Here is a 9,960-nt window from a genome sequence, read left to right on the forward strand (position 1 = left end):
TAAATAATTTAGTAGCTACATATATATATAACTACAATATGCAATCTGCTGCATACGCCTTTACTTATGATTGATACGATATACAAAATCATCAAGCTTTGCATTGTATGATGAAAAAAATCTATGGACTATCTATGGAAAAAAAATGGACTACCGCGATGATCATCGTACGAGCAGGAAGCTCCAAAAAAGGTATCTGCTGTAGACGAGCAGTACTGGTATTTAAGAAAAGGGAAAAATACTACAATGTCTTCGACCATCTTACTACTTATTATGGCATTAGTAGATTTCTCTGTCTTCATTACGTTCTATATAATAGATCGCATTTTATCGCCTATCGCATATGTACACAACGGCGATAACTATAACGGCCGCGATATCGACAGTCACTTGATTTTAACCTGGTTCGTATTTCAAGGAACAGCTTAGAAAACATCCTCGCTTTGTCCAACAGCCTCAGCGATGAATATCATCAGTGACTCATCACTTTTTTTTTCCACCACTGCTGCTGTCGTGTCGTTCATAACAAGTGTGTTGTATAGGGAAATTTCGCTGGCCTCAGCAGATAATGGGTTATGAGAAATATGGGAGAGATCCGAGATCTTTCCAGTCACCAAGTTGCTTTTCCACTGGTCACTTTCTTCTAACCTGATTAACTACGTACTCTTCAATCCCTTTTGCCCAAAGCAGCCAGACGGCGCTTTTTCTCAATTCGAACATCTTCCATGACAGCCTCCCAATAGAACGCTTCCGTTCAAATTTGGCGCGCTAGTCAGCGCGCTCTAGTGGCCAGGTCTTTCGGAAAAAAGGCCAGGGGTCGCTGTTTGAAGTCCCGCCAACGACACATACTACACAAGCTGTGTGAATAACTAAAGTTACCTATTTTTTTTTTTTTACATTCAAGCGTCAGAAAATTATCTGTGTGTTTGTCTATCTGCGTATCTACTCGAAAGTTGTGTTGGTTGTTACGTAACAACAAGACGCCATCTGTTGCTGCCCCGGAACCCTTTCGACGAAGCCGCCCTGTTAGATCCTGTTGTTTTCGCCTTAGCGTTGCACAGGCGTAGCCTAAGTATCGCACCCTCTGTACTGCCGGGCGCTCTATAATAGCACTAGACGATGCTTACAGATCATCATCTGTTTGTTGCTGTTCCCCCCTTTCACGACAGAGCCGATTAGAGAGGCCATTTTATTAAAGCTACTACTACAATGTATGTTTTCAATAAGTGCGTTCGATTAACGCTTACTGCTTAATGCAGCTCAAAACGTTGCGGCATTCGCTTAAGGAGCGATTGGGTTGGGCTGTTTGCCCATTGTAGTATGTCGTGGCGAGTTGTGGTATGGCCGGTCACAAAGCGTTGTTCATTGATCGCTTTGCGGTGATTCCAGTGAAGCAACAAACAGTTTGGATAAGCAGTTTCCTCTCCTCCTTTTGTCCCTCTCCCCACTTTCCCCTCCTCTTCCTCCTCCTCCTCCTCCTCCTCTTTCTTTGTTGTTGTTGTTGTTGTCCTGGCCCGCTGGCCCTATCGCAATCGCGACCATAATAGTAGCTGCAACATCAGCGAATGGTGACGAAAGCAAAATGGAAAAGTAGCGCAGCGGCATCTCATAGATTCGTTACTGTGACTATGTTTGTTGCGGGTGTGCATGTAAGTCCTTGTGAGTCATCGCTGCGCAATGTCATTCATTCGAAGGTAACGATAATTATGGTGATTAAAAGCTTCTTAAAAGCTGGAAAAAAAACCGAGAAGTAAGTTAGCCAAGGATTGGCGAGCAAACAAGTGACACATTAAATGGGCCGGCCGATGACCGAGCAGCTAACAAAACAAATAAAACGTTCAACATGTTTTGCTTAGTCAACTAGCGAAGCAAAGGACATGTGACTCTATTCTAGAAAACGATTGCCTAATATTTATGCGCATCTGCAACAAGATCTCTTGTTAATTACAATTTCATATTAAGTTTCAGCGGATAAATAACGTCGCGTTATTTGTACTCTAGATCTTCAGCTGAACGGACGCTAGCGTTTAGGAGAAGCGTCTGCCCACTCAATTTTTCTTCTTCCCCAACAATGCATCTCTTTACGAAGACGATGGGGACACAAATGCTATATCGACAATAGGAAAGGGCCGAAGGCAACGGCATCTTTCGTATTAGTATTTTGGTTCTTTCTCGTTGAATAAAAACCATAGCGAGACTGAACCCGAACTTGCCGAGATAATATTCAACGGGTTGTACAGTAAACAAAAATCGATTATAGAGGACGATTTATTGTTTTTCACTGCGCGACGCCGTTATTTCGTTGACGAACTATTTTCAAGCGTCCATACGTGTAGAGCCAGACCAACAGACAGATAGGCACCCGGTGAACAAGCCACTGACTGAAACGGCCGACAGCTCTATGAAGTCTATTCTGTATCTCTATTGGCGAGAGCTTGAATGACTCCAGCGAGTACCGGAGATAGCAACACCGTCACTGCCGCCGCAGTGAGACTAGTGTTAATTACAACTGCGGACACAATGATAAATAATTCCCTCTAGCAAAATTTTGCGACCTGCTTTTTTGATATGCACGTTGATTGCTTTGTCAGTTGGTTCATTGTATCCCCTTCTTCATTCTACCAATCAATCCATGCCTGTTTTTGTTTCTTTCCTCCCCGCGCAGCAAAATCTTCTACACACAACTGGAGAGACGCGACGAAAATACTTGGCCAACCTGAGCCTGTGGTCAACAACAGCCGTCTACAGAAGTGGCCTGAGACCGATTCACTTTTGACTACAGGAAGAAAAATTGATCGATTGTACCCATTCAGGCCTGCACCATGAAATGGTGCAGGCCTGAATGCTCCTGAAGGCTCCTACCAAGAACATTGTACAAATGATTAACTCGGCGCCGGTCCTTGATGCGGTTGGCATCAGTGTAGATGCGATTACTGCTTAACCTATTATACGCCGATGAGCGTTAGAGACACTCACTAATTCTCAGGCGACAGATATAATTTTACACGTAGGTATATTCTACAGACGTGTGCACTAGACGCACGTAAAGTACGTGCCTGAGACGGTGAAGGACCATCACGGTTATGGTGAGCTGCAATCAAATGGCCATAGGATTAGGGAAGCGTAAACATTTATAGCAAACCGGATCTTTTTGGGCTGTAACTCTTTTCGTTGGTGACGCTACGGTAGATACGGGTTATCCAGATGATCTGGATAAAAATGTTTAATTATAATACTAGCACTGCTCAGTAACAACAGCGGCTATAATCTAAGCACTAGATACTTTACTATTGCTATTACACTGAACGACTCGAGCTTTAGGTCCGGTACTGCCGTTAAACATTTCACCAGACGGCTAGCTGCTGTTACTACCGCTACAACTAGTAAAAGTACTATTAGTGGCACTTGAAGTGGGTAAATGTGTCGGACACAGACCATTGAGTTTACCGTCAAGGGTTTCGATCTATTTAGAACTGGTTCTTTCCGTCATTCTCACGCGCTGTGCTTATTACCATTGTCAACAACAATTGTTGTCGCGGTCTACCGAAGGCAATGATGCGATGCTTGAATACTGCTGATGTGACGAAGCAAGATAAAGCACTAAGGCGTTGAAAAGGTAAAGGCGAGCGCCAGAGAAAGCTATGGACATGACGCCTGCGGGAAAAATAGCCGCCCAAAAACGATGCGTTACCACCGACGTCTATTGATTACCTATGTCATTTCATAAATAGAATCTTTTCATCATGTTACTACCGTCTTCGGCGTCAGCTCGCCGAGTTCAAATACTTAGGCGGTCCCATCTGGACAGCAAAAACTACCGCTGTCACCATGATCGGAAGGGAGAATATCTGAGTAGCACCTATGTATTAATGAAACCCCTTGCTCAACAATGTGTCAGCGCGCTCAATATCGTCAAGGTGGAGATGCCCTATCCGTGATAAGGGCAATGCACAACAACAACAACTCTGATTACGGGAACAAGAGGAAAAACGGTGCTGAAGGCGAAGCAATGGCAGACGTAACACTTCACTATTAGAGAAAGTACCATGTTGAAATGAATGTAAAATTGCAGTTTGCAGTCGAGGTCCACAATGTCGCGCAGTTTTCAAGCTTACCAGCTAAACAAGAACGGCATAACTATTCAGAGGCCGATGTACATTTCTGCGATAATCGTATACTTGTCCAGAGGTAAGTAGCAGAGCTGTACTTCATAGATTTTCAAACAATGCAATGCAACCAGGTGGACAAAACGATCATGGGCAGGTTCAACTGGCTCCTTCCCCAGTCTTTCTTCGGCTTCAGTGAACCATCAGCCTCTCGAATTGTTCTCTACGCTCAGCTGCTACACATACATTTAAATTCGTACCCTCGTCTCCGTTCCCACGAATCTGTATGCGCTCACCAACCCCATAGTTTACAAGTGCATCTGCATATAGCATCGTTGACCATGAGAACTGGACAAGGAAGATTCACAGGCCGCTAAGCTCTCTGGAAACACGTCCTGACTGGGTGTATGAGGAATGTCAATCTAGCGAATCTAACCGCGTTGAAGCACTACCGTCGTTTTAGCTTGCGGTTTTTTCCTGTCTGCGCTGACTCGTGTATTACGTCTTTTATATTTACCACCACCGTGATTATCGTTATGATTATTATGATTTGTATAGCACGTGCATTTGACGATCAATTTCAGCTGCTATGATGCATTCAGATTAGTACTGAAGACAAAAGTAAGCAGTCTTACTCAGGCTATCGCCGTTGCTGCCGTTATCAGGTGCATCCCGAACCATTCACGTCTGTGGCCGCACTCTCATAGAAAAATAAAATTGCACGTTTGTTAGTAGAATGCTACCGGGCTGCCTCTTCAGCTATAACAACGCAATTACTGATTGACCCCATAATAACTATCATGTAGGCTTATTCTAATGAATAGATGCAAAAAAAAGGTCTCTAAACTCTTAAAACTTCACTAGTCAAAGATCACATTAAGGTTTATCTTAGTCTACGGTTTCGAGTCGGACTTGACGACGTTTCCGGTATAATGAGCACAGATGGATCGCAGTTTCCCGTCAAGTCTTGTCGCTCCTTTGCAGCCCGCTCGAACCCAGTTTACATGACTAGGTAAAAAGTTTTGGATTCACTATATTTCAGAAACTTCGCAACAACCGGGCTTTCACTGATGTTTTTCTTTTTTTCATTACCAACACGATAAGGGCACCCTGTTGTGTCGATGAAGTGTGCTAGTAACGATAATGCCATAGAAATCAGAAAGACCTGAAGAAGGACACATAGAACGAATCCCACGAACGTCCGTCAACGATATGTCTAACGCATGTAGATTGCCGTTCGTGTAGCAATAAAAGAACACCAAATCCCAGTTTGCTTAAACATCGTAAATCGTCGGTCATATTATCTGATACTGATAGTTGCTTGAGCACTTTGTGGTCGGTGGCAGTTTTTACGCAACTCAAAATTCGCTTGTCGAAGCCCTTCTTCGACGGTCACAGTTAGTCATTTAGGGGAGGGCGGATTATTTGATAGCATCATTCAGTCACTGCAGGAAGTATTTATTGTTATTTGCATTTATGCTGCTCTAAGGCCACTGGAATTTTCCCTCACGTAAGCTAAGACCTTGATGTAAAATCGTTTCATTTCAAAACCACTTTACTAAGAGATATCGCTTTTGAGCTGAATTGGCAAAGCTGTTAACGAGCACATACTTAATCTTCATCACCGTAAGCCATCTGATGGTAAGTTCGCTATATTGCACAACGACATTTTTGTTTAGAACAGGTTATCGGGACGGAAATTTCAGTTCCCAGCCAAGTGATTTAACACTGATTAGTCTGTGCCTCCATGAAAATGATGACTAGGACATTCATTGAATTATTCCGCCAACTGAAGTTAATTTTTCACTAATTAAAATTCGGAGGAAAAAGAACCGTCTGCCAGTGACCACCGAATTTCTTGGCTGGATATAAAAATCACTATGGAAAGTATCGCTGAAGGAAAACTTTTCTTCCCGTTCATAAACGCTATTGCTTTTTTCCTTTGGATATAACAAAGAGGCTTCCTTTTACCGCTGTAAATTTAATATTCCTGTAATTAAACCTGTAATATACAACAAGCAATATACGTGATTATGAAACATGTTTCTATAAATGAGTAATACATAATATTCAGCTTTATATTGCGTTCTCTTTTCTCTAGCTTCTGCCTTTTCGTTATAAAGATTAAGATTACTGATTATTTTAATTATAAATAGGAAAGTATGGGATACTGCATATAGCCCCACAGGGTTCTACCCTTAATTTCGCCACGATCTTTACTTACACATATTGTCTGTATGCTCGTTTGAATAATTCTCCTCCTATATTCTGCTACCGAAGGTGCCCCGCCGATAGATATTGACGACGTGCAGTTGGTCAGGCCAATAAGAACGATGAAGGTTACCATTATCTCGTATAGTACTACCCATGGACATCGAATCTGACGCAATACCTATAATAATGTGCCTTAGCATAGAAGCTAACTTCTAGAAAAGATCAATACCCTTTGATTATTTAGGAGAGTTACTTACCTTTTGTTTCGAAGAAGAACACTGATGTATTCGAATAGATTAAAAGTATGCTGGTGTTAACTGTATCAGTCCACCTGGGTAAACAAAATACGTTGCGAAGGCACGCGATTCTGTCCGCTTTGGACCGAGCAGTCGACCGTTTATGAGCTTCGAAGTAATAAGAGGTGAGAAACTATCTCACGCGTACAATCAATATATTTGCGCATATACGCAGATTGTACAGCTCTTTATACTGTATAATATAACACTGTCTTTCGTTGATGTTTTCATCTATCGGTTCGTCTGATATGAAGCCTTTTCTGGCACGTAATGAATGGTACATCACACAGATTGGTCCAGCATGATAGGAGAGAACGTTAGTAACATCATCAAGGCACACAGAAAGCCAATAGCTGTGACTATTGAATGACGATGCGCAGCCTGCCGATACCGTAGTCAATTTCACGAGTAACCAATTTAGAGTACAGTGTAAAAATTATATTAACTCATCAGCTGGAAAAGCACAGGGTGGAGTAGTCAACTTCGCATGAACTTCGTTCGGCTGCCCGTTGTAGCAGGCATCCGTTAATCCGCTAGTTTTAGCTGTCAATGAAAGCTAGTTCATTGTTGATGACTTCAATAAGTCTAGGTTTAAATGGTTAGCAAATGGGTCAGTTTTTCATACACCTGCAAAAAAATCCGGACCAGGTAGCTCATCATGTATGTTAACGTTCAAACGATTTTTCAGTTTTGCCTTAACGATTCATACTCGATTTGCTGACTCCAGAGCAGCACCGGAAGCTAGGCGTAATGTTTCTTATAGCGTGAAAATTACAAATGGCAATCATTCGTCGTATTGTTAACAATTACTCTACAGACACAGTGTAGTGATTCTTATAATTATTTGGCAACTAGTTTTATTCTCCCTGGTATTTCACCGCGTCTTGAGCCATGAACGGGTACAGTGTCGTCCTGCAACTTAAAAATAGGCGTATAACTTTGCCAATAATTACTGCTCATCCAAAGTCATCTTTAGTTTTATATAGCGGCTACATATATATATATATATATATATATATATATATATATATATATATAGCGTTAAATATGTCTAATATAGTTCGCTCGAAATACAAGTTGTATGATTCCGGTCGCGTTGTCAGATATTCATCATGTTCTATAGGCAATTTGGAGCAGAGTGCAATATATGTTCGTATCCATGTTCGTACTGCTTTAGCTACCGACATTTTTTTTTACCGGCATGCAGCAATAGAAGTGGTGACAACGGAATTAATCAATGGCGTATCCGCGACAATGTAATCTTAAGGGAGCAAAGGGAAAAGTTTCGCGTCGGTTGTCTTCTTCTCTAACCGGTTCATACAGAGGGAAATTCTGTCGTTAGATGATAGGATGTGACAGGCCGTAGGCCACAACCGGAAATTGAGCGCTGCAAGATACACTAGGTAGCTGTATAACCAGCGATGGTAGCAGTGCTGGTAACCGTTACGAGGAGTAGTGGCAGCGAAACCGAATAAGCAAGAACGACACGATCTCATATTAATATGGCTGTAACGACGCCAAAGTTACCGATGCTGCTTCTTGTAACAGGTAGGCAGCGTTTCTCACAAAGTCAGCTGAAAGACCATCGTGTGGAATCATTCTTGTAGGTCAATGTATCAAAAGCATTCACTGACAGATACACAACTATCCGGATCAGCCACAAAGGCGGTAAACGAGCCTTGTGCAAATTTCAGGCGCTGAAAATTAAATAATAACGGAGTAGGAAGTCCAAGCAACTGGAGCAATTGGGTTACGTTAGCCATTACATATTACGCACGCATCATAGGCTCATAGCTGACCGATGCAATAGACCAAATAGCTAACAACCTATGGAAAAAAAACGTGGAACATGGTGTTTGACATTGGCGCTGACATTCCGCAAGGCAAGTCTGCCCTTTTCGGATTTCGGTGGGAAATGGAGATGGACCCAGTTGCGCCATAAATCCCTTCCCGGATAACTTCCATAGCATCCCGAATCTGAACCGTAAGATATGATCCCAGATCTTTCACATCGGCAATCATTCTATATATGGCGAAGATGGGAATCAACTCCAGATCAAGACTTTTAAGATTACTAGGATTAGGTTATATTCTGTCAAATTAGTCTTTACAACTGTATATTTGTATTTTGTCTCGATTAATGACTTTGTCTGGCTCTTCTTCTGTGCTCCAAGAGGGACACGCTATTAAGATATTCCCATTACAGTTTGTACAATAAAAAAAAAAAGACAAAGTCAATGATATCTTGCTTCACGGGGCATACCTAAACGTCGGATCCACTTAGAAACCAATTCACGCCCCTGAGAAAGTATTCGTAAGATAGTTGTTCTAAATAGCAAATTATTCATATTATTTATTTCTGACCGTAGTTTCATCATACGTCCAGTCTACAGGCAGAATTCGTCGCCCCGATCTAAATTGGACGCTGATAAAGTTAGGTGCCACTTTGGTGATAATAACTTCGAAGTAGAACTTGGTACACCTAAAACATACCTGACATTAATCAATTTCTATAAGGCCATCGTTATCTCTTGCAGATAATGGACGCCCAGGGAAGAACTGCAAGGAGCGATCCCGACCATCACTTGATGGCATAGCAGAAACGATCTTTCATTGCTGTGGAATCGTTACGTGTTACAAATGTGGCTCAAATATTAGATCATTTGATAGAAATAGCACTTTTAACTATTTCATTGCACCTTTGTAAACAAGCTAAGAGTGACGGCGACAGCCGATGTTTTTACCGCTGCTGATAATGACGAGGCAGCAGTATTAAGCTGATGCTTAAATTAATTCCTTGCCCTGTTATAGACCGCAACGCTCCTGGCGGGGAAAACTGCAGTGTTTTCAAATAAAAATATTAAGGTTATGTAATGTTCGCATTTCTACGGCCTGGTATTACTGGTGATTGATAATAGGCTGCAACGTTTGCAAATGTAGTATCAGTTCTCTTGACGCTAATTTTATCAACGCGGCTAATTTGGCCTAGATTTTCGTTGTTTGCTGCATTTAGCCCCACGTGTATCCTTCGATGGCATCGTTTGACCTTCAAGCGGGATGTGATGCACGCGGTTGAGGGCAAATGTCATGCATGACTATTACACACTATACCGCCCCATCTCTTAAGCTATCTACCATAAAAACGTTTGCATAATCAGCTGGAAATTTTTAGATAGAGAAACAAAAGGAGAGGCTGCGAAAGCAGAAAAGGATGCAGAATTCGATAAGCGAAAAGCAGCAGGAGTAGCATGGAATTTAGGAACAATATGGTCTTCTTTGAAAGATCTCTCGTCCTAATCAGGCGGCGATCTCCTGCATTGCTCTGCTTTTACCAATTGGACCTC

The 9,960-nt window shown here is 42.0% G+C and overlaps 1 long non-coding RNA gene across 1 annotated transcript; it reads left to right on the top strand.

Annotated features, from left to right (window-relative positions):
• The first annotated feature begins 926 nt into the window (after window positions 1-926).
• Window positions 927-9,485, top strand: LOC147754603 (uncharacterized). The gene is made up of 2 exons (XR_015317463.1): window positions 927-5,747; window positions 9,154-9,485. It is a non-coding gene; the product is annotated as an uncharacterized LOC147754603 (long non-coding RNA).
• The last annotated feature ends 475 nt before the right edge of the window (window positions 9,486-9,960 follow it).

The sequence above is a fragment of the Varroa destructor genome, unplaced genomic scaffold, assembly GCF_002443255.2.
Source record: "Varroa destructor unplaced genomic scaffold, Vdes_3.0 BEIS01000007.1, whole genome shotgun sequence".
Lineage (NCBI taxonomy): Eukaryota > Metazoa > Arthropoda > Arachnida > Mesostigmata > Varroidae > Varroa > Varroa destructor.